Genomic DNA, 25,414 nt, shown 5'->3' on the forward strand with positions numbered 1-25,414 from the left:
AAAATTATGGACTTTGCAGCAACTTGGATGGATTTAGAGTAGATAATACTCAGTGATTTATCACAGAAACAAAGATCTGAGTACTACATGTTCTCACTCATAAGCAGATCTTGAACATTCATAATATTATAAGAAAGGGATCATCCGGCAGTAGTGGGACACTGCCAGGGGAGGGAGAAGGAGGCACATATCATCAATAAGGGTACCCAAACCTTACCTTTAGAAAGGTCACTAGCATCTCTAATCCTGAATTATACCCCACATTTTAAGAATGAAAATAACAATAAAAAATAAATCAAACAAGTGTCTTTTCATCTGACATAATTGTTCTCACTCAAGGCTAGGAACCAGAGTCATCTCCTTTGTTATAGCAGAACATTTGCTGAAAAAGGAAAAGGGCAAAAAGTGCTCACTTTAAAATTGTACTTAGAAGAGAAATGTAACTGTCTATGCTTGTATATGCATGAGCATATATATATATATATACACACACACACAAACTAAAAAATAATAAATCCTTTAAATCAACATATCAAAAATTGCAAAAAACAAATTAACAAATTTATTTTAGTATTCTTGAGTTTCATGACACACATTCATAAGATGTATAGAAGATAAAAATGAAGTTTAGCGAATTAAAATGTTTTCTATATTCTAACACCATTGTAGTAAGAAAGTAGTAACGTTCAAGGCTATGACATCATGTCAAATTCCCAGCCCAATGCTCTCTATTCATAAAATGTTTATTTTCTTAGAATGTGGGATGTATATTTAGAAGGTTGTTTACCTGACATCATATACTTAGGCTATAATTAACCTAGGTGCAACTATTTACACACTTTTTCAGTCATTTTTATATAAATTTCTTAACTCTCTAGTGAGAATGAAGTACCTATAAAACTTAATATAGCTTGTTTAACATAAGTAACTCCACTTTGTAACAGATCCTCCATACTAACTGTTTTAACTGCTTTAACCTAAAAATAACCACCTACATAACTTTCTTGTAATCATAAGCTGTAAACTTCCCATAACTAGGAGCCCCTTTGTTTTCTTGAAACAATGGAAACTTCTCAACCATAAGTTCTGCATTTATTTGTATATGTTTGCACATTTGCTTTCCTTGTGATTTTAATGTTCTTTATGTTTGTGCCCCATGCTACGTAGCCTAATGTACCTTATGTTTGTACCCCATGCTATGTAGTCCATTCAGCAGTTTTTGCCTTTATAAACCTTCTCTAGGCTTCATTTGGGGTCAAGAGTTTTTGGAGCCATGAGCCCCCTCTCAGTTGCCAGCTTCATTAAAGGACTCATAATCTGACTCTGTGTGTTGATGACTTCTTCCTTGCACTCCAATCACAACATTTGGAGGCCCCAGCAAGATCATCAACCTCAGGAGGAGGCCTTGCTCCAGCTCTCCCTAGCTCGAGAAGATATTATAGGGGAAGCGCCCCCTGAGTCATTCCAGGGCCCTATAGCTCACTTTTAAATTGTACTTAGAAGAGAAATGTAACTGTCTATGCTTGTATATGCATGGGCACACACACACACACACACACACACACACACACACACACACACACACACACACACACATACACACTAAAAAATAGGGAGACAGAATGACTGCTAATGTCCTCCTGCCTCAAAATTCCTGAGTCCGTCTGCATTCTCCTAGGAGGTAAGAATCTGTTTAATCTGTTTAATGTGCTTATTCTGTATGTGGTCACAACTCCGTTGAGGAGGACAAAGCCTGATGAAGCCACTCCTTGAACTCCAAGCTCAGTTGAGCTTCTGGTTTTGGCTTACTCAAAGCTCACTTGAGTTTCTGGTTTTGGTTTCTGTTTGGGTATTTGCTTTATTTTCCAACTGCTTATGACATTTTCAGAGTCTTATCATCTTTGGCCCCTTTCTTTCCTTTATGTTTTTGCTGTGCTCTTTGCTACAGTACTTGCTTCTGCTGCACTTTTAAATTGGTCACCAGGTCAGGGACTTTCTCTGGCTATTATTTATTTATTTGTGACTAGAGATCTAATATTCATCAGGTACCACTTGAGTTTTACTGATTTTAACCACATAGGACAATGGGCTTCAAAAGCCCTCCAGCCCCTTGATAAATAACTTTTGCAAAAATTATTGTAATTTTGTGTCATAAATTTAGTCTCTCTCTCTTTACGGGATTACTTTCCCTTTTCCAGTATTGTTTCTGGAACAATAGCCTTTTTCATCCTTGTGTGCCTAATAACTTTTGTTCATGTTCTCACTTGGTATTTTATTAAAACCAAATAATATCTGGTTAAAATCCCACTGTTTTCTTTTTGTGTCCTTGAAAATAAATAAATAGAAGACACCTCTACAACCCACCTCAGCAGGAAGTAGCTATAAAAGATTAATCTTTGCCCCATTTCCCAGAATCATACAAATAGTTCCCAGAGCAAAATAGAATGTCTAGCTGGACGGTTGTCCAGAATAATCAATTTAGCACCTGCACAAAATGCTTACCATACTAAATCCTGTACACAATGGGTAACCCTTTATTATATAAGGGATGTGATTTTTTACCTTTGCCCCAGTAGCCCTACTGACTGGCAATGTAATCAGGTTGGCCATTTCTTATGTCTATACCGGAAATATGTCACTATTACAATTTATAGTGGGGGTCCTAATGACACATCTAAAATCACCTCTTGGTCAACTGCTGGCCCAGAATGGTCTATATACATAAAGGTTACTAATCCTTTCTATTACTCTCAGAGTACAGGTAATACCTTGGGAATATTGAATAGCTATGACCTAGGTACCTTATTCACTATTCGATGACACATGCTCACCTACAAAACCATGACCAGACCTGTAGGTCCCTTAACTAACTTTAAAAAACCCTATGTTTGGTTTTCATCAGCTTCTGTCTTTTAATAGCCATCTTATTGTCCCAGGTCTATCCCAACAGCTTCTGAAGTCAACTCCAGAGACACAACTGCCAAAGTTGATGCTGGGGTATCACCAGGGAACTGGTTCTCCAGCTCAACAGTCCCCCAGTATTTTTACCATGTTAACTCACATACATTATTTGCTCAATAACACCTGGCCACAATTAGCTTCAGATTCTGTTTAAATCAAGGCCTCCTTACTATGTAGGCTTAGGGGTCAATACTCCTGTTGTCAACAACACTGACAAAACTACATATTCTTCCCCCAAAACAGTTCATGTCACTATAAAAAAATGTAACTGGGACTTCCTCTTATTTTATAAACAGATTTCAATTTAACAGCTTCTACATTTTTCAACATTTATAATATGTCTCTTACTATAACTGTAACTGAATCCATGGCCTACGCAGCCCCTGCCAATACTTAGTTTGCTTGTCTTATTGGCCTTACAACTTGTATTACTGCTAAAATGTTAAATAATAAGACTACTTTATATATTATTGTTCGTGTACTTCCCCAGGTAAATGCTTATAATGGTGCTAAACATACCCTGTTTTTCAATCATTTTGATCTTCCAATTACTTGTTCAAAACATGCTGTTTATTTTTTTATTTGTTTGTTTGTTTGTTTGTTTGTTTATTTTGAGTTGGAGTCTCACTCTGACACCCAGACTGGAGTGCAGTGGCCACTCCTGGCCACTACAGCCTCAACCTGCTGGGCTCTGGTGACCCTTCTGCCTCAGCCTTCCAAGTAGCTGGAACTACAGGTGTGTACTACCACACCCGGTTAATTTTTTATTTATTGTAGAGATGAGGTCTCACCAAGTTGCCCAGGTGGATCTTGAAACCATGGGCTCAGGCAATCCACTCCCCTCAGTCTCCCAAAGGCGCAGGATTACAGGCTGAGCCACTGAGCCTGGCTGTTGTTCCTTTATTAATGCTTGTTTTAATTGGGTTAAGTATAACTAAAACAGCTGCACTCAACACCACTGCCTTGGTCCATAAAAAACTAGAACAAACTAACTATGCACAAAACATTAATTCTAACTTAAATTATATGCAATTTGCTATAAACCGACTTCATAACCAAATAAATTTTCTAGCAGAGGTGGTCCTCCAAAATCATAGGGACCTAAACTTGCTCTTCTTATCCCAAGGAAAACTTTGTGTCAACTCTCATCACCAGTCTAACTGGCCCTATAATCCTTCTCTTTCTAAGTTTGCTTATAGGGTCTTGCATATTCAATTAGTTTATTCAATTTGTCAGACAACAAATCAGTTCTATCAAACACATGTATATAAAAATGTATCACAACCTTACACCCATAACCAATGAGTCAATGCTTTGACTCATGAAGAAGTAAAAAGAGGGAATGAAGTACCTGTAAAACTTATAATAGCTTGCAATAGCTTGTTTAACATAAGTAACTCCACTTTGTAACAGATCCTCCATATTAACTGTTTTAGCTGCTTTAGCTTAAAAATGACCCCTACATAACTTTCTTATAATCATAAGTTGTAACCATTCTGTAACTAGGAGCCTACATCCTTGTTTCCTTGAAACATTGGAAACTCCCCAACCATAGTTCTGCATTTATTTATATACATTTGCACATTTTGTTCTCTTCATGATTTTAATGTTATGTTTGTGCCCCATGCTGTGTAGCCTAATATGCCTTATGTTTGTTACCCATGCTATGTAACCAATTCAGCAGTTTTTGCCTTTATAAATCCTCTCTCTGTTTCATTCAGGGCCAAGAGTTTTTGGAGGCATGAGCCCCCTCTTGGTTGACAGCTTCATTAAAGGACTCATAATCTGACTCTGCGTGTTGACGCTTCATCCTCACTCTCTAGTCACAACAAAAAAGAACAGTTTTCTTCTCTTATGGTAAAGTAGTCTTATAATTTTTAAAGTTTTATATTTTATCTTATAAATTTATGCTTTAATTTACTTTGATTTACCTCAAATTTTTGACAACTTAGAATGCTTATCAATAATTTAAATGTGATGGCATTTAATATGTGTCACTGTCTGAGGAATGCATATTACTTTGCTGTGATATTGTTCCTTTTCAATACACTGGTGAATTATATTTGCTAATACTTTATTTAGAATGTTATTGCAAAGGATTTTTAAAGTTGATTTTGTTATATGACTATGTAGCCTAAGATAAAAAGTTAAAAAGGTTTAAAACTGTTTTTATGCTTTTAAATCATGTAGCTGAAATGCTAATTATTTTTTCAAGTTATTTCAGAACTCAAAGTGAAATCACCTCAGTTTATTCTATTTAAACAAAATATTTTTACTGTTTTTATAATTTCTAATTATTATTTAATTTAAATTTTCTCCTATTTATGCAATTTGGTTAAATAAAATTTTCTTTGAAAATTGCTTCTTTGCTTTAGGTTTTCAAGTGTAATAGTTGTAATAATAATGTTGTACGTAATGCTTTACATATGTAAATTATTTTATTTTAGAAAATCATAAAAATACAGCAAAGTATATAGATCTTTCATTGAGAACATATTCACTACTCCATCAGAAATTTTTAATATTTTTATTGCATGCTTCAAATGTCATTGTATTTGATCCCAAGTCCCATTCTTTTCAGAGACAACTATCATAATTTAATTTCTTATATAAATATATATGTGTGATGAGTGTGTATACTTTTGCCTTTGAGTAGATGTATTTTTCTCTATTCCTCTGCTTAAGTATAATAAAATTGTAGAGATTATATATAAAACAAACATATTCTGAAAGGTGGAGACAGCGAGTCAGGCAATATAGGTACCTTGGTACCTGAAGAATGACTTAGTTTCTTGGGTTTTATTTTTGTCTCATATGTTTCACATTTAGAACTGGAGAAGGCAGTAACCTGGAAAGGCCAACAGGTACAGATTAAAAAGAATCTGTGGCTCAAGTCTGTAATCCCAGCACTTTGGGAGACTGAGGTGAAAGGATTGATTGCCTAAGCTCAGGGGTTCAAGACCAACCTGGATAACTTGGTGAGGCCTTGTCTCTATAATAAATAAAAAATAAGCTGGGCGTGGAAGCACACTCCTGGAGTTCCAACTACTTGGAAGGCTTAGGTGGAAGGATCACCTGAGCCAAGCAGGTCCAGGCTATGGTGACCATGAGCGTGCCATTGCACTCTAGCCTGGGCAATAGAGTGTGACTCCAACTCAAAAAAATAAAAATAAACAAAAAGAAGTCCCACCAAAAGCCAACTCTTTCTAACTAAAGGACCAAGAAAGTAGAAACTTATCAAGACAGAAACTTTTACACAATAAGCATTCCATGGAAGAAAATGCCTTAGGAAAAACTGTGGCACCAGCCCCATTTGACCAACAAATTCAGAGCGTGAATGAAAGAAGTTCGGTGCCAGTAATGACTCTACACCTGGCCAGGACCAAGAGATTTATTTATTAAAGCGGCTGTTACAGAGGGGATCTGTAACGGGAAAAAAAGAAAGAGAGAAAGAGAGAGGAAGTGGGAGAGAGGCAGGGGGAGAGCTGCAGAGAGGGAGAGAGCGACAGAGAGAGAGAGAGAAAGAGAGAGAGAGAGAGAAAGAGAGACAGAGAGAGAGAGAGAAAGAGAGACAGAGAGAGAGAGAGAAAGAGAGACAGAGAGAGAGAGAGTTGCGAGGGGAGGGCTGTATTTATCAGCCTGACAGGGGCCGAAAGGGGCCGTGCTATGTTCCTATTGGAGGAGCTGCATGGGAGCAGGGTGGGGCCAATGCCGTGTTATAGTCCTATTGGACGCATAACAAAGCTAGCTATGGATTGGAGGCTTGCAGGTTTGAAATTTGCCCACGGGAAGGTTTGAAATTCGTGTGCGTGGGGAATTGTGCTCACAGAAGCAGGACCTAGGGCCTTTGTTGTCTAGTGTGTCGGCGCCATTTTGGGAGCCGCTCCTCTGGTCGCTTCCTGCACCCTTCATTGGAGACAAGATTTCCATTGTCTCCAGGTTATAGCAAGGTCCATAAACCTCCTTCCTCTAACCCACAGAGTTACAAGGCATTCATTCCCTCCAGGTGGTAACAGGGACCTCCCACATGGTATTAATGGAGACCTTATAGTGAGCCTGCATTTTTACCTCTACCTGGTGGTCATCAGGTGTTGTTCTTACTTTTCCTTACTAGAAAAATATTTTAAAAAGACTGTTGGAGAGTTAAGACTTTTACTGTCACCAACAGCTATGAGGCCTCCCATTCTCAGCCACCCTGGTGTAAATGGAGGCTGTGCGAAGTGTGGAAACAAGGCACCCTTAACTCTATTAGACAGATATTTGTAGAACTCTAGCAGGGAGCAAGAACTTCTACTGTCTTTCAGTAATAATAAGCGCCCTCCCTCCTTGAGTGTCAATGTACGCCAACTGGGGAACCTCAATTTCTGTCTCTTTCTGCCACAGGATGGCACTTATCCTTCCTCTGCCAGAACGGTGTCAGAGTAAGACAGCTAAAACAAGTTTAAATTAGATCCAGTGTATCACCATACCCAAAAGTCTATATATCAATACAAAATTATTCATAATACTAAGAACCCAAAACATCTCAAACTGAATGAAAAAGATAATCAACAGATATCAATACTGAGATAAAAGAAATATTAGAATCATCTGACAAAAATGTTAAAGTAATGATCACAAAAATACTTAAATAAGCAATTATAAACATGTTGGAAACATATTAAAAAATAGAAAGCTGTGGCAAGGAAGTAGAATATCTCAGCAAATAAACTGAAGATGTAAAGAAGAATTAAAGAAAATTATAGAATAAACAAGTAAAATGACTGAAATAAGTAACTCAATGTATAGTTTCAACAGTATAATGGATGAAGCAGAGGAGACAATCAATGAACCAGAAGATATAATAAGATAAATTGCCTAATCAGAAAAGAAAGAAAATAGACTAAAAAAATGTAGGCAGAACTGCCGGAGTAATGGCATTATAATAAAAAATCTAACATTCATGCCATTAGAGTCCAGGAAGAAAACAACAACCAGATGAGACTGTAAAATACTTTTAAAAATGGCTAAAAACTTTTCAAATTTGGCAACGGAAATACTCAGATTAAAGAAGCTGAAGATGATGATTAACTTTAGGTGTCAACTTGACTGGATTAAGAAATACTTAAAGATATCTGCATAATGAACATCTGTATACCTAACCCTGAATTGTACCCCACATCTTCAAAATAAACAAAAAAAAGATAATTATAATAAAACCAGAAATACCTAAAGAGCTGGTCAAGCTTCATTTCTGGGTGTGTCTGTGGGGATGTTTTCAGAGGAGATTGACATGTGAATTGGTGTACTGAGTGGGGAAGATCTGCCCTTCATGTAGATGAACACTATCCAATTGACTGGGGGCCCACAAGAAAAAGGTAGAGAAAAGGAGTTTTTCTCTTCCTCTCCTGGAAATGAGACACTCTTCCTTTCCTAACCATGGTCGTCATAACTCCAGGCTCTCTAGCCTTTGGACTCTGGGACTTACACCAGCAGCCCCGAGGATTCTCAGGCTTTCAGCCTTGAGTTATACCATTAGTTTCCTTGGTTCTGAGACTTTCAGATATGGACTGAATCATGCTACCAGTGTCCCAGAGTCTCCCTCTTACAGAAAACCTGCCATGGGAATTCTCAGTCTTCATAATTGTGTAAACCAATTCCCTAATAGTTCTTTCTCATCTATTCATATCTATCTATCTATCTATCTATCTATCTATCTATCTATCTATCTATCTATCTATGTATCATCTTCTATCATTTATCTATCAGCTGCCTATCTTTCTTTCTATACATCATATTGGATATGTCTCTCTGTAGAATACTGAACCCCAAACCAAACCAATAATATTAACACCAAGAGACATCACTGTCAAACTTCTAAAACCTACAAAGAAAATATCTTAAAAGCTGTAAATGAGAAATGACACTTTACCTAATAACAAAAATAATTCTAGTAGACAGTAGTTTTCTCATTAGAAACAATAAAGGCTAGTGAAAATCCTTCAGAAATAAAGGAGAAGAAGCTAACAAGAACAGGACCTTTATATAAGAGAATATTCAAATTTCTAATAAGCATTCGAAACATGTGCACATCATCTATCAGCAGGAAAACACACATTAATTATTCCATGATATACTGCTTTTTCATCTACTTTTTTCAGGATAGTTAAAAATTAAACAGATTTACAAGATTAATTATTGGCAAAGATATAGAGGAACTGGAAATCTCATTTACTTTTGATAATTGCTTAACTTCGTTAAAATATTTTGGAAAACTGCTTGTCTGTATCCACTAAGGCTAAATATATGCCCACATCATTATGCAGCAAATCCACTGATCCTACATGCCCAAAAAGCATGAAAGCATGAATCCTCAAAATCATATGCACAATAATATTCACAACATGTTCATTCATAATATTTTCAAACTGGAAACAACCCCCAAATCTATCTACAGGAAAATGGATGAGTGGTGGTATATTCAAATAGTAAAAAACTACACAATTATAAAAAATAATGGAGTCCCTGAGATACAAAATAACATGGAATAGTTTTATAGATATTTTATTGATCAAAAAAAGTGGGACAAAAAGATGATACATGTATAAATCAATTTATGTGAATATCAAGAATTGGTAGCACTAATTGATGGTTAAAAAATCAGAATAATTAGGAAACTCTGAGGGTGAGTAATGATCAGAAAAAGGAATGAGAGAAACTTCTGGAGTCTTGAACATATTGCATATCTGATTTTGGGTGGTACATAAATAAACCATTTTTGACCTCTATACTTTTGTGAGTGAGTGTGTGTGTGTGTGTGTGTGTGTGTGTGTGTGTGTGCAGGTAGAGTTGAGTACAACTGGCTTAGGTATGTTTTTCTAACCCTAAAATTACTTCAGGTTGGGTTTTCATACATGAGAGTCCATGTAATCTTCGTTATGCCATACTACCCTCCTAAAATATATAGTGCCATCCATATCTAATTCTACAGTTCAGTAAGCCTGAAAAGTAGAAGATAACTTATCCTGATTAATAAGATCAATAATACTAAAGAAACATATTAATAAAGAGAAAACAATTTAACACAATTCACCAAGCATTCTGCATAAAATATCACCTCAAATGAAGAACTATTTATGATTAAAAATTATAATTTTTTTGTTTAAAGAAAGTAAAAGAGTAAGCAAAAGAATAAGATACGTTGCATTCATGGTTAGTGGGCTCAATAGGAATACTGATAAACTATTTGAAAAGTAGGCATTCTTTTTCTATAAACATTTAAATTATTTGGGCATGTAAACATCACATATGGGGAAATAAGACATTAAAATAACATAATATTGAAATCATATATAATTAGCTATAATTTTTCCTGTGAATTCCTTCAAATTAAGGTGTTCTCACTAAACTTTTCCCAACCCTTTGCTAATCTGTGCTATCCCCCCCCATGTTTTTAGTTATCTCCTATATGCTGAAAACTATCAATTTTTCAGTTTTAGGCCAGATCCTTTCCTCACCTTCCCATCTTTTTTAACTATCTAAACATTTTGTGGCTGCTTCCAGGACAGAATGTTCTACAGTTAGCACATCATCTTCTCTAGACCTATCACGTATTTTCAGCATCATATCACAGTACAACACATAGCCCAGTCGCCTAGCTAAGATCATTGTGCTATATTTGATCACTTCAGTTTTATAATTGCTTACTTTCATTCACTTTATATCCTTGATTATATGCATACAGTATTCTGTGTATAACATGCTGTTGTTTCCTGTCTCTCTGATTTTTCCTATTTTAACCATTTTTTTGAAACAACTCTAATGTCTCTATACCTTTTTTCAACTCTGTTCATGTCTATTTCTATTTATCTAATTTTTCTATAATTTTTAGTTTAATTTGGCTATTTTTTAAATTAGAAGTTAACTGCATTTAGTCCCTTGCCATCAAGACTGTCCCATACATGGTTCCTTCTCATGTGAAGGAGATGGTATAAACATTTAATTTGCGTATTATACACCAAGATTAATTGGCCTTTTTCTAAAAACATGCTACATTACCTGAATTAAGTGAGGAGAACTCACATTTACAAAAATTGAGGCCTTTCTTTGTTTAGAAATTAAGTTGTTTTTCTTATTTCTATTAAATAGTTGAGGGAAACTTTTCTTTTCTTATTCTAAATGAGATCTGATATTTATGGCTGGAGATCATAGTAAGTCCAAAATTTCTGCGCTTAAAAAATAATGAGGATGTCAAAACACTTTCTCAGAGTGTTGGTGAGGTTAATGAGTTGAATTCTCAGTGGAAAATCCTTCTGTCAGTCTCATTCTGTAGGTTTATAACTGTATCCCACTTGGCAGTATATTGGGTAGAGAAAAAGGAAATAGTGTCTTTCAGTGTCTTTTAAATATTTTTACATTTCAATGCAAGGACTGAAAGCATTATCTAGCCAATAGAGTGACAGAAACTCCAGTTTGACTGACATGATCTCATATAGTTGTTTTATTTTAAAATGCTTAAATGAATGAATATATGCATGAGAAAAGCAAATATAAAATGTTGATCTTTTGAATATATTTAGCTCTTCTAATTTTCATTTGGGAAGGGAACAATCAACACTTGACTATCTAACCCAAACCACGTTTTCCCAAAGTGTGATTTGCAGAACCTTGATTTAAGCAGCTGTTTGATAGGAATTAAATGGTAGAGAGACTTTGACGATCAAACACATTTTGGAATCACATAGCTAAGCAAAGTTAAATAAGTTTCTTCTTTTCATGAGTTAGAGCATTGGATGTGCAAATATACCTTAGAATCTGTTGGCATATGCAGATTTCCCACACTTTAAAAAATATGACGCTTTTTATGGATTGTCTCAAAACAAAAATATTTTATAGAATTCATGGTACATACATCATGCTTTGCAAATACAACCATAGAATAACCACATCTACTTTTCCATTTCTTCCTACATTTCTGCCTTTTTATAAAAATGATTCTCTTTATTCTTTTGTTCTTGTTTGTTTAGTTTTCTGACCTTACCAAGCACCCACTGAGCATGGCTTAGCAGGAGGCAGTAGCTATTTATTGTGGTGACAAGCAAAGTAACCTGCGAGGGTAAGGGCATAAGAAGAGATAAAAAGAATGTCATTCTAAAAAAAAAAAAAATCAATTCTTCTCGTCTGTTACATACTTTGTAGACACATTTCATTATAATACAAATGACTGTATAGAATATCAACTTAAGGTACATTTTGGTCCCAAAGCCCTTTTGGGGAGCCATATAAGCTATTTAGGGGTTTAATAGGCTTCTGACAGTCATAATCTACATGCTAGTATTTAGATAATTGAGTTTAAGTAAAATATAAATTCTTTTATAAAAAAATACAAAGTTAAAAGTGGCGTAGACTTTTACTATAATTAACAGTAGGTGTATTGTTTTTAATCAATAGCATTCTGTTCTTTCTACTGAGTGATTATTACGTTGAACTGCTATCTAAATCATTGTCTTCAGTTAGATTTCTTTTATACTAAGAAAGTTCAATGGTAAATCATAATGGATAGCATTTTGAAATTGTTTGTTTGCATATTTGGCCTGATATTCCATGTGACTCATTTATTATCATAGAATTAATATGTGGCATTTCCAAAATTCAGTATTTATAATTAATAAGATTATTCTAATATGCAACAACTTCCCATAAGTAGGTTATGCATACTAAAGCACAAACCCCTCAATGACCTTTTTCTGTCTAAACGTCTATGATTGTAAACTAGGCTAAATTATATTATGCTGTATTTTATATACGTCTTTGAAGAACCAGTAGGATCCTTAATTCACAGCCAGTTTTTGCCTTAGCTGAGGTTCACATGGTACTTATGCAGAGGGTATAGTGCAGGCACTTAGTATGGAGTTTTGGTCTCAATCTCCCTGTAGAACAGTATGACCATGACTTGGGTAGAATGACTTTTGAGTTAGAATTATTCTGAGGCAAGTTGTTCAGTGCAGCTTAGATATAGATAGATACGTTTCTTCTAGGCAGTTTAAATTAAAATAAGTAAGCATTCGGACATCTTTCTTATTGGTACATGACCTTCACCTGATAGACTAGGTGTACCTGAACACCTTGCAGGCTGGAATGTGGATCTACTAGTGCAGTAAATCACAGAAACAATAAGGAATTACTCAAAAGACAGACATTATGTTCTAAGAAAAGTGCAAACCTAGTTAGGCAATAACTTCAATTATTTAGAAGGTCCTTGTGACCTTAGAAGGCTGAGAGATAGTAGTCAAAACACGTGACCAGACACCTGCAGCCCACCACTCTTAGTTCACGGTTGCTTAACTATGGTTATAAAAGTATATAACAATGCTTGTCAAAGGCAAGAACATACCCTCTCTTATGGGACCTATGCTTGCTCTTGAAAGCGCCTCTTTCTTTCTATACATTCTGCCTTAAATCATACTTGGGACTCATCCTGAAATTCTTCTCTGTGGCCAAACCAAAAGGACCCATGGAATAATACACCATACCCCACCTGACATCATCTCCCCTGGTGTTTGTGGTCCAAAGCTTTGACTACAATGATAAAAATCACTCTATGCCCTCTGTTTTTGTACCTATTTCTCTCTATATGTATATCTTCTAATTATTTCCTCTGCATCTCTAAAAAATATTTATCATTTTTTAAAGATTAATAATTGTATTTTTTTAGTGAATTGGAGGGAAAGTCATCTGAGTGATTTATTGATGATTGTTACCAGTAAATAGCATCATTTTCTTCTTGTCAAAATACATTTTTAAAATTCCCAAAATGTAAATCTTAATAACTTTTTGAAAATTCATGCTGAATTTTCAATGAATGAATAATTGTTTTCAAAGTAAAAATTCTCTTGTGAGAGATTTAGAATAAGATTGCTAGTATATTTCACACAGAAAAAAAAAACTATCACTGTTATTTTACAGATCAAGTAACTGAAAACAAGAAAAATTAATTTTTTTGCATTGATGTTTATCTTATTAATGGCAAAGACAAACCATGCAAAATACTCTGTAAGTTCCATAAAGTTGAATGGAGACATATTTAAGGCAAATGTATGTTCCTTGGTCTCTGGAAAGGGGAGATGGGGGAGCCTGATGTCATCAAATAACTACCATTTGTTCTGATTTTGCTACGGTGTAAATTTCTGCTTGATTTGTTCTTCAGTTGTGAAATCTGGATTTATTCAGGTACATCAGAACATTTTTATAGCTTAGTTTTCAAGTAGCTTTCTGCTCAGGACCAATCAGTTACCAACTATTCAACAGCTGTGAACTAAGCTGGCTTTAGGGTTAGAATCAGATTTCTCTTGTACCTTCATGCATGCCAGATGGTTGTTTAGCAAACTGGACCATTTCTTGGTCCCTAGGAAATGGGAGACTTTTTCTGTCAGCCACCTGATTTTGGAAATGTGAGCTCTTGATGATAGAATTTCATTTTGAGTCTTTGTTCTATTACTTAAACTAACAGTGTCAGGCTTATAGAGTTACAGAAGAGTTCTTTGTTGAAAAGAATAAGTTGAGATTTTTTTGTTTTGTTTTTTTTAATTCCATGCTCAATTATCAGTCAATGCTAGCACAGGACTAAGTTAGTGAATTAAAAGTCTCTAGATCTACAGAAAATGTGTGACTAAATTGTAATTAAACGCTTGAAGCACACTAGAAATGCAAAAAAAAAACTGAGATTAAGGTACAATATTTCATGAAATCAAATCATCTATATTAATAAACATTCTTGCACAATAATAATTTAAATGGCCCTTTTCATTCTAACAAATACTTATCTGACTCCTATGTGCTCACATTGTTTACTCCTATTTATCTAAGAAAATGGCATTTCTCAATGAACATGGTGTCAACACAGCCTGTAAAGTTTGTGTTTGTTTTTACATCTCAATCTCGAAACAATAGTCTCTTTTTCTTCATTCATGCTCCCAGAAAGACATTATTCATTACCATACACAGCACTTGAATCATATAGGCTTGATAATTTCTTAACCTTCTAATGTCCAGATAGCAATACACAAGATCTATCTATTATCTTAGCAATAAGCATGGTGGACATAACAAAGGAAATAAAGTATAGTAAAGGCTTTCTTTTATATTAAGAAGAAAGTATTTAAGAACTACTATTACATGACAGTCATTAAGCTGAATCCATGATGATACATATTTGTATAGTTCTTCATAATTTTCAATTTTACTTTTTTGGTATATTATCATTACACTTCAGAAAGATGAAAGAAGTACACAAACAATAGCAGTCCCATTTACATGTAATGTTAGCAAATATATGCAAAGTGTTTAGTATGTTCCTTTTATTATATGTTTAGTACATGCCTATTCGAAGTGCACTATACTGATAAACTCATTTAATCTTCACAAAACTCTACAAAGAAGCACTATTATTATTCTCATTCTACATGTAACAAACAAATTGAGACATAGAAAGTAAATATCTTTTCATCCCGCAGTTAGAATGGTAAGACCAGAATACAGCCAAGCAATCTGGCTTCATAACATTTATATTATAGTGCCTTTCACATCACACATAACGAAGTTAGGACCTCATGAAAGGATGATTTTTTTTCTCCCACATTGTTATATAAGCATTAATATAGTGAGTTTCTTGTAGAGCTTTTGTCTTATGATTTTAATATGAGAGATTAAAAATCTTAATGAGCATTATCACAAAGTTCTGACTAAAAACTGGGTCAGTGTTTCTCTGAAATTCAAAGTAATGCTTTAATTTCTACATGAGTATCACTTTTTTGATCAAGAAAAATGTCAATCAGGAAATTGAGACCAAACAGCAGCAATTTTTTTTTTGCACTGGTAGATTATGAATTTCTGAACACATGATATGTATGAGGGAAAATATAAACACTAAATCCCAGTTAAGTGGAATAAATTGATTCATTTATCCAACTAAGATTTACTGAGCTCAGGTCAGACACTTGTCTAGGTGGTTGATATACATCAGAGAACAAGCAAGAACTCCTGCTTTTGTATAATCTACAGTTAAGCCAATGGAGGATACAAAAACACCAAAGAAAATCAAAACCATAATTAACTTGTAAATTGTTAAAAAGTAGGAAAAAAGTAAGAAGAAATCTGAAGCTTGCAGTGGTTAATGGTGGTGAAATAGCTGTAGGTTTTAACAAGGTGTTAAGAGTTGGTCTGACATTTGAACAAAAAATGTTAAAGAGGTGAAAAAGGTAGCTGTGAAATTTTCTGAGAAAACAGCATTCCAGGAAATGGAACAACTAATAAAAACATTGTAATATTGGGTTTGGTCGGTGTATTTAAGACAAAATAAAGTGGCCAGCAAGACAGGTTATATTATATACACAAAATTAAAATGTTAAAAATTATATATATTTTTGTCTGTTGATATTTCCCTCCTTTTATTTTTGTTCATGTCCCAAATCCCAGGAAAAACTCTTATCATCTGAGGTTAAGGTTATTCAAATTGTAGCTTTTCCTGTTTCTGCTCACTGTTGTCCTTTAATCTTGTACTCTCTACGCAAGTGACTCTTGTATAGACTACTCATCAAATGTAGTGTCTCTTGGTTTCAAATCACTTGTTGTCTGACCACCCCTTAAATAAAACTAATAATGAAATACTTATATCAAAGAAATGGTCAAATGAGGATGCTTGCACCCAACATCTGCTTTAAGAAATAAGTTATTTCAAATACCTGAGTACTCCCTCTCTGCTGAATTTCTCTCTATTAATCTCAGAGATAATTACTGTCTTGAATTTGAATTTTTTACTCTTTAAAAATTTTTTTTTTTTATTTTAAAGATATGAGGTGCAATTCAGGATTAGGTATACACATGCTCATAGTACAAGTAGAGTTTGGGCCTCCCGTTGGTCTTCACTTTGCCTGGTTTGAGATCAGGTACCCTTATTGATGTTATGTGCCCTCCTCCCAAAAAACATTAAATATAGGAAGATGGTGACAACACAGAACTGAACAAAGTTTGAGGTCTTTTTGAGCACTAGACATAATTTGTATGCCCATGAAGCTGGTGGAAGAGTGAATGAGTGGGATAGAAGACTAGATACATGAGGAGAACCAGATTTTGTAGTAAAACATGGGCCATAGAAAGGACTTTTGTTTTTACTATTACTGAAATGGGGAGCTACTGTACTGTTTTGAACAAAAGAGTGACATGTTTTGACTTACAGTTTTAAAGATTTCTCCTGATGCTCTTTTGAGAAGAGAATGTAGATTGGCAAGAATAGAAGCAAGAAAAAGTTGCATTAATGACTAACAATTGTTTCGGATGGATGAAAATATTTCAAGAAATACGATATATTGATAATGTATTTAATAACTCTCCCTTGTATGTGTAAATATGAATGCATATGTGGTGATATTAATAGATACTAAAAAGAGTTGCAAAATTAAGGAAACGATGTGACTTTATGTAAGTTTATTATGAGATAAAAATGAAATTTATTCCAGAAAGGAGGTTATATGCTGGAATGAATGACATTATGTTGAATGTAAATTTTATATGAAAATCGTGTATATTGTTATATTTTAATTCAGTCAGAAATTAGAGTATACACTCAAAAGCATCTAATGAATAGAACATATGAATTTCCATTGAAAGTAATCCCAAATCTTAGATAAGCATGAGTGAAAAGATTCTTGGAGATAACTCATTTGAGGAAGTTGTGCATTTAACTTGTAATGGTATTTCTGAATGGTAGCAGTTGCCTTGACCATTAGTTTATGAATTCCAAATTATATATTTGTGATGAAAATTTGACCATACTAAGTTTCAGAATTAAATTGAGTAGTTTTATGCATATATACACATTCTGGGCTTTATAATTAAATCAGAGTTACAGGAGTCAAACGTTAAGGTATCACAATGTAAGGAATTTCTCCTTCAAAAATTTTTGTCCACTTTTATGTGGGATATTGAAATTCTATCTGTATTATTATAATGTGAGAAAAGCAGCCAAAGATATTAGTAGACCCCCCACCATAAATAAAATTTAAGAAAACGATGGTTAGAAATAATCCATAATATTTAAAATTTTGTCCAAATATAGGCCAGAGCAAATTCTAGATAGATAGATGCAATGGTGGAATACTTTGTGAATCTTTCCCCATATTTTAATTTTAATAAAGAAAGATAATTAGCAAAACTAAAAGTCTCATGAAAGTATCTATATAGAATTGCATGTCAAAATGATTTCATGACCTTTAAAACATAAGTGTGCGCAAATTTACAAGACCAGCACCGAATCAGAAACTGCAGGAGGGGGATCAGAAGAAAAGCAATCTAGGGCTGAATTCTGACAACCTTGGGACTGAGGATCTTCCAAGTCATCCAAAATATTCATTGTCACATAACCCAGTTTAAACTGCCAAAAGCATCCACAACTAAGAAGAAATTTTCAGTTCTAAATGAATGAGTGACTGTTTAGAAGGAAGGACAGAGACAGTCTGGGCCTTATGAAATATGGAATCGAAGATGTCAAAGCTCACATTCAGAATAAGACCCTTCATTGGGAAGAAAGTGCTGAAAATATGACGGAAACAAGCAAGACAAAGACATGGGAATGCATAGAAGAAGTTCAGGGAAGAGATATCTTAGCATATTTGATCACTTTATAAAATAGAAGAAAAAAACTCTAGAATGGTAAAGTTAGAAAAGCTATGCTGGCCCATAAATACCTTCTGAAAAATACAGAAACATTAGTTTAATTTAAAAAAATTTAACACCTAAATAATTGTGCTTCCATAGAAATAATTATTAAAAAAAGAAAAGAGCAGGAAGCACTCCTAAAAGAGTGAAATCATATCAGAAAGACCTGCTAGTAAAGTAAGTTTAAAAACATAACCTTATATTTAAATTGAGTTAAAATTAATACAAAAATAATTGAAGTTCTGAAACAATAGCTTCAATTAGAAATAAAAATAGGAAATGAGGTTAAGAAAATATTTGAAAGAAAGAGATAGGACAATAAATAATTAGAACGTAAAAAAAAAGTCATATAAGAAATAAAGACTGAATTAGAAGAGACAGAAGTAAACATGAGTAATTTCATAAGATATAAACTATTAAAATGAAATTTTAATATTTTCAAAGAAATGAAAAAATCAAATAGACAAGCTAGCATAACTAAAGTAATAACTCTCAAAAGGAAAACTAAAGCAATTCAACAGAAATGTAAATTTTATACTTTACTTAAAAATAATTTTACTGGAAACAAAATATTGCAATATCACAATTTATTGCATAAAATATTCAACACAAAATGTCCCACATATTGACATATTCCAGTAAAAGTAGTGGCTCTTAGTAGGTAGAAAAAAAATTGGGGATACTTATTTTTATTATAAAGGAAGAAAAATCAATTTGGCATCAGTCTTTTTGAAAATACTTAATATCATAAGACAAGAAGATAACATATTTAAAATATTCAAGCAAAGAAAAGCCAAATTTTATATTGAATCAAACTGATCAGAGATATCTATTAGAATCATACAATACTCAGGAAGATTTTTTCTGAGTTCTTTAGAAATATAGTAGGTGAAAATTTTCCAACAATTAGTAATGAAGTTACTGATTTATTTTAATAGATAATAGTTTTATTGAATTGTTATAGTATGTCAATTTCTTGAATACATATAAATTGTAATTTAACAGGGCTGTCACAATGAGATACATTTTTACATCATTTGCATTTATTTAAAGTTGTAATCAAAAATATTAAATGTTTTTCTAAAATGTGCAAGAGAGTAGATGAATATTTAATCATTATTCAAAGGCTTGTGAAATACATTTTTGGAAAAAATTTGTTCTGATAGTCTGTTATAGTAGTAGATTAAATAAGTTATTAACATTGCTAAAATAGAAAAAGGGAGATATACTCAGGACGGTTGTAATTAGGTAGAAGCAATGATGATCATGTTTCTTACAACCTCCTCTGCTAGACAAGGAGAAGTATCAAATTGGAACCAATTTCAAATTAATAATTAACAGGATTCAGTGATATAGAAAACATAAAAGATTTATAAAAGAAAGGTGTATTGCTTGTGATTCCATGTTTTCTTGACATAGAATCTAGAAAAGTCATCTGGCAAAATCTCATTGACAGAATTGGGTTAGTAGCTGCAAAGCAAACGCATTTTGAGGAATCACGAGAAGGAGATGAATTTTGCAATAGCAAGATTGAAATGAAAATCATGCCTCCAAATAGCAAAAATCGTTTGCATATGCAAGATGAGAGTCTGTGGTCAGAACTACAGACATATAAAAATTAAGTTATCGTTATAGAAATAATTTTGAAAGACTAAATGAAGAAAATTCAGGAGAGTTCTATGATAAAGAACTTCCTCTATTTTACGACTTTTTCTGGCAATTAGGACTTGCTAAAAGATGGGATGATGTTAGAGAAAGTCTTTCTCTAGCAATTAGGACTTGCTAAAAGACGGGATGATGTTAGAGGAGATAGATTCAAACTATCTTTCTCTCAGAGTACTGTGTGTAAGTCATTCTTAACAAATGAAGTTTTCATGAAGGCTGCTGTGGGATGTCATATAAGGCTCAGTTGTCAATTACATTTTAACCTCTCAGTTTACAATAAAGTTATCATGGGGTAGATTGTGGGGGTGTATGTGTGGGGTAGGAAGAAAATGCAACCAAGTGTATGAAATAATTTATCTCTGTACATATAACTAAAATACCAGCTATATTCCTCGATTGCAGAATAGCCTATGTAAAAAAAAAAAAAATCAGAAAACAGCCTAAGGCTGTGTCAATCCAATGTCAAAATGGATTGATAACTTCAGTGTGACAACAATAAAGCTATAGACTTATTTTCAAATTGTTATAGGCAAATTTTAATATTTTCTTTCATTTTTAGGTTGATTTCTAATGAGCCAAATACCTAAGTTAGTAGTATAAAATATTCTTGGTAATTTCTCTGCACATGTCAAAAATTGCACTGTTCAAACGTATTGTGGTAGGTGGGTTCCCTGTTAATTTTTTTTGATTATTTGAAATATTCAGAAAGTCATATTATATGACAACCTATTTCCTGAATACATGAGCACCTGAGTTTTTGTTGTGACAATATTGTCACTAGTTGAACTATTTCTATCTTGAAAAAAAGTAAATTACTTTCAGAATTATACCAGAAAATAAATTACAAAATACCAGCATAAAGCAAGGTAGCCCAGTAGAACTGTAAAAAGCTTTACAGCTACACAGGCCATGATGTAGACTCTAAAATCTCCTTTTCATAGTCAAAGTAAATTAGGATTTTAATTATTAAAATTTTGGCAAAATTATTTGGTAATGTTATTTTATCAGACTAAATTAGAAAGATAAGAAGATGAAAATAAATTATATATTTTATGAAGTAAATTATGTTTATTATCTTAATTTCAGATCTTTAGTTCGTTTTTATTGTTATTTAGTATAGTATAACATAAAGTAAGAGATCAGAACAACATGAGAAAGCATTTGTTCTAATAACATGAAATATAAGAAAATTAATCATTTACTTCCTCTGGGAGAAAGCAACTTAACTTGGATTTATCAGGTTTATCTGTTCTTCATCTTTCTATCTCTATCTACCCACTGATGCATCTATTATGTCCCAAACTTTAAGAAGTTCTAAACGCCTATGTGCAAATTATTTTCTTCCTAAATTCAAAATTATTTTTATAGGATTGGAATTATGATTTATCTTTTAAAACATTAGCCTTGATATGATCTTGACCTATAACTTAGCAGAAGTAAAATATTATTTGACTTTCTAAAATCTCAGCCCATACATGATAAGCTTTACATAATGATATGTCTAGAATTGTAATTTTTATTATGTACACATTGCCTGAACTGACTTTATTGTTCATGAACTAGTACTTAGATTTCAGGAAAGCAAGGGAGAGAAAGAAGAGGGTGTGGTAAGAGGTATCACGTTAGTTCAAGTAGATGATGAATTGAGACATCATTGCAAGCTGAAACCTCCTAGTGATAGAAGTACTTGGAAATACTTACACACAGTCTTCTGAAGAGTTGTCCAGTGGCCCTTTTGATTATTTCCCTTCTTTTTTTTTTTTTATTTCCTCATAGACCAGAATTAAATTTTGTGTATCATTTTCCATTTGGGGGATGTCAAATTCAATGACTTCAGAGACTTAATGTTAATACAAAACTGAATTTCATTAATAGCCATGATAAAGATGCAGACAACAGAAGAGAACTTGGAAATTCAAGACCCAACTAAGTGTTAACAGTACACCCGATGGACTAATGTAAGATCTGTAGATTTTTCAACATAAGTAGGAAGCTTGCATTTCTAAATGAAATTAGTAATTTTTCAAACACTGAATTGTTAAAATTAAAGAAATTATAAGACAAAAAATAAAGAAATAACAAAATTAATTTAGCGGCCACTATTTTTTTTTTTTTTATGCCTGCATTACAACCTGCATCTTCCAGGATTTTTTGTTTGTTTATTTGCTTCTACGCTGAAGTAAGTTTTGAGCCAGGAATTTGTATTGCTATATATATAGAAGAGAAAAGAAAACATAGTTTAAGATTCCTTTTCTCACTTTGGAAGAAATTTTTCAATTTGATGAGCCTAATTTATCTTTTTATTGTTACTTGTGCTTCCATTGTCATAGCTAAGAATTCATTGCCTCATCTGAAAACATAAAGATTTATGACTATATTTTCTTCTAAAACTTTATAGTTCCAGTTATTATATTTACGTCTACAATATATTGTTAATTTTTTATATGGTCTGAGGTAGTAACCCAACTTCATTCTTTTAAAAACACCTTCTCAGTTATGTTAACACCACTGGTTGAAATGTCTGTCTCCTTATTTAATGGTCTTGGCACTCTTGTCAAAAAATTAATTGTCCAGAAATACACGAGTTGACAACTTCTGGACTCTTAATTCTGACTTACTGATGTTTAAGTCTATGGTTTTCTCTTTTAAATATTTATTTATTTACTTAGACAGAATCTTGCTATGTTGCCCACATGGAGTATAGTAGCCACTCCCAGGAACAATCATAACACCCTACAGCCTCAAACTCCTGGACTCAAGAATCCCCTTACCTCAGTATCCTGAGTAACTCAGACTACAAGCACCCACCACTACACCTGGCTAATTTAAGCTTATTCTTATGCTAGTATCACTATTCTAATAAATAGTACTAATAAATAGTACATTTTGAAACTTTAAAATCAGTTAAGTGTGAGTCCTCCAACTTCATACAGTTTTCAAGGTTGTTTTGACTCTGCTAGGTCACTTGTATTTTTGTATACATTTTAAGATCATTTATTTCTGAAGGAAATTCAGTTGGGTTTTGTATAGAATTGCATAAAATCTGTACTCAATATGGGGAGTATTGTCTTTTAACAATATTAACATCATGCCCTAACTCATGTAGGCAGGGGGACCCCCCCCAATAAATTAGAATTATCTTTTGGAGGGTAGGTCCCTGTAGTACACTCAGAATTTATACCTCTGTATCAGACATTCAACCAAAGGTTTTATCTGGCAATATTGAGAAGGTTGTGCTGCGATTTGTGGAAGAAATGTCCCAAGTTGTGACAAACAGGTAACTAATTCTTCCACCATAACAATGCACCTGCCCACACTGCACTGAGTGTTCAGCAGTTTTGGACTATAAATGGTATGAACCCCTATACCCCACCCTTCCTATTGACCTGATCTTACCCAAGAGACTTTTGAAAAGAAGCATTTTGCCAATGTGGAAAGGGTGAAACAAAAAATGGCAGAAGCACTAAAAGGCACCCAAATTCATGAGTTTAAAACATTTTGGGGAATGGAAAAAGCATCCTGGTAGGTGTATTGCATCAAACAGAGAGTACTTTGAAGGTGACTGAAGTTCAAACATGTAAGAATAAATCCACAATTTTTTATACATAAATTATTTTGGGGGGATACCCCCAGTATGTGTAATATTTTCCATTTATTTATATATTATTTACTGTTAAAAAGTTTCATAGTTTTCAGTGTACAAGTCTTGCAATTCTTCCATTAAAGTTATTACTAAGCATTTTATTCTTGTTAATGCTATTATAGATGTAATTGTATTCAATTTTATATTTTTTTGGTAGTATTTAGAATTGAAATTGTTTTTTTGTACATTTGATTGTGTATCCTACAATCTTATTAAACTCATTTGTTAGTTTCATTTTTTAATTTTAGTCCTTAAGATTGTCTATATACTATGCCATCAATCACAAATATTTATTCATATGCAATCTGGCTGCCTATTTTTTTCTCACCTAAATTACCTGCCAAGTACCACCTTTACAATGTTGAATAGAAGTGGGTAGGATTGATGATTTTTTCATGTTCCTGATCCCGATGGAAAAGCTTTCAGTCTTTCACCATTGAGAATGATGCTAGTTGTGAGTTTTTCCTCAGTGCCCTATATCAGGTTAAAGAAATTCACTCTACTGTAGCAGATTATTTTTTTCATAAAAGGATGTCAGATTTTGTCAAATACTATAATTTCATCTATTGATGTGATCATGTGGGGTTTTTTGATTCTTTTATTTCATGAATGTAATTTCTTTTATTTTAGATATTAAACTAATCTTGAATTCCTAGGATAGATCGCAATTTGTCATGATGTATAATCTTTTTATACATTGCTGAATTTGATTTACTAATATTTTTGAGGTTTGAAAGATTTGGATTTTTGAGGGGAGGATCTATATTCATATTAGATATTGATCAGTAAGGTTTTTTTGGTCATGCATTTATCCAGTATTGGTATCAATTTAATTTGTTGTGTTTTTTTTTTTTTTTTTTTTGTAGAATGAATTTATGTCTCTCTCTCTCTCTCTTATTTTTTTTGGAACAGTTCACATAGGAGTAGGTTTAATTCTTTATTTTTCTCTAAAGTTCACTGAAAGTAAATTGGGCTTTACTTTTAAACGCTTATTCAGATTTTGGGGTCAGTTTAGATAGTTTTATTTATTTTAGGACTGTGTCAATTTTATCTAGTTAAACTAATATATTGGTATACAATTGTTTATAGTTTTTCACATATAAACATTTTATTTCTTTAAGGTCTGTAAAATTGTCCTCTCTTTTATTCCTAATTTTAGTAACATAAATATTTAATTTTTTTAAAGTTTAAATATAGTTTTGTTGTTGATCTTTTCAGAGAACCAACTATGGACTTTGGGGTTTTTTTTGTTTTTTTGTTTTTTCTCAATGCTTTCCTCTGCAATATTTAGGGTTTTTTTCCTATTGTTTTCCTCTACAATATTTTATTTATTCTGCTGTAAAATTTTTTTCCCTTTGCTTTGTTTTGGTTTAGTTCTATTCTATATTTTCAGGTGGAAGGTTAGATTATTAATTTAAGATCATCAATTATTTTTTAACATAGGCATTTACAGTT

The sequence above is a fragment of the Carlito syrichta genome, unplaced genomic scaffold (genome assembly GCF_000164805.1).
Source record: "Carlito syrichta isolate Samal-C Ts95f unplaced genomic scaffold, Tarsius_syrichta-2.0.1 Scaffold315109, whole genome shotgun sequence".
In the NCBI taxonomy this organism is placed as follows: Eukaryota; Metazoa; Chordata; class Mammalia; order Primates; family Tarsiidae; genus Carlito; species Carlito syrichta.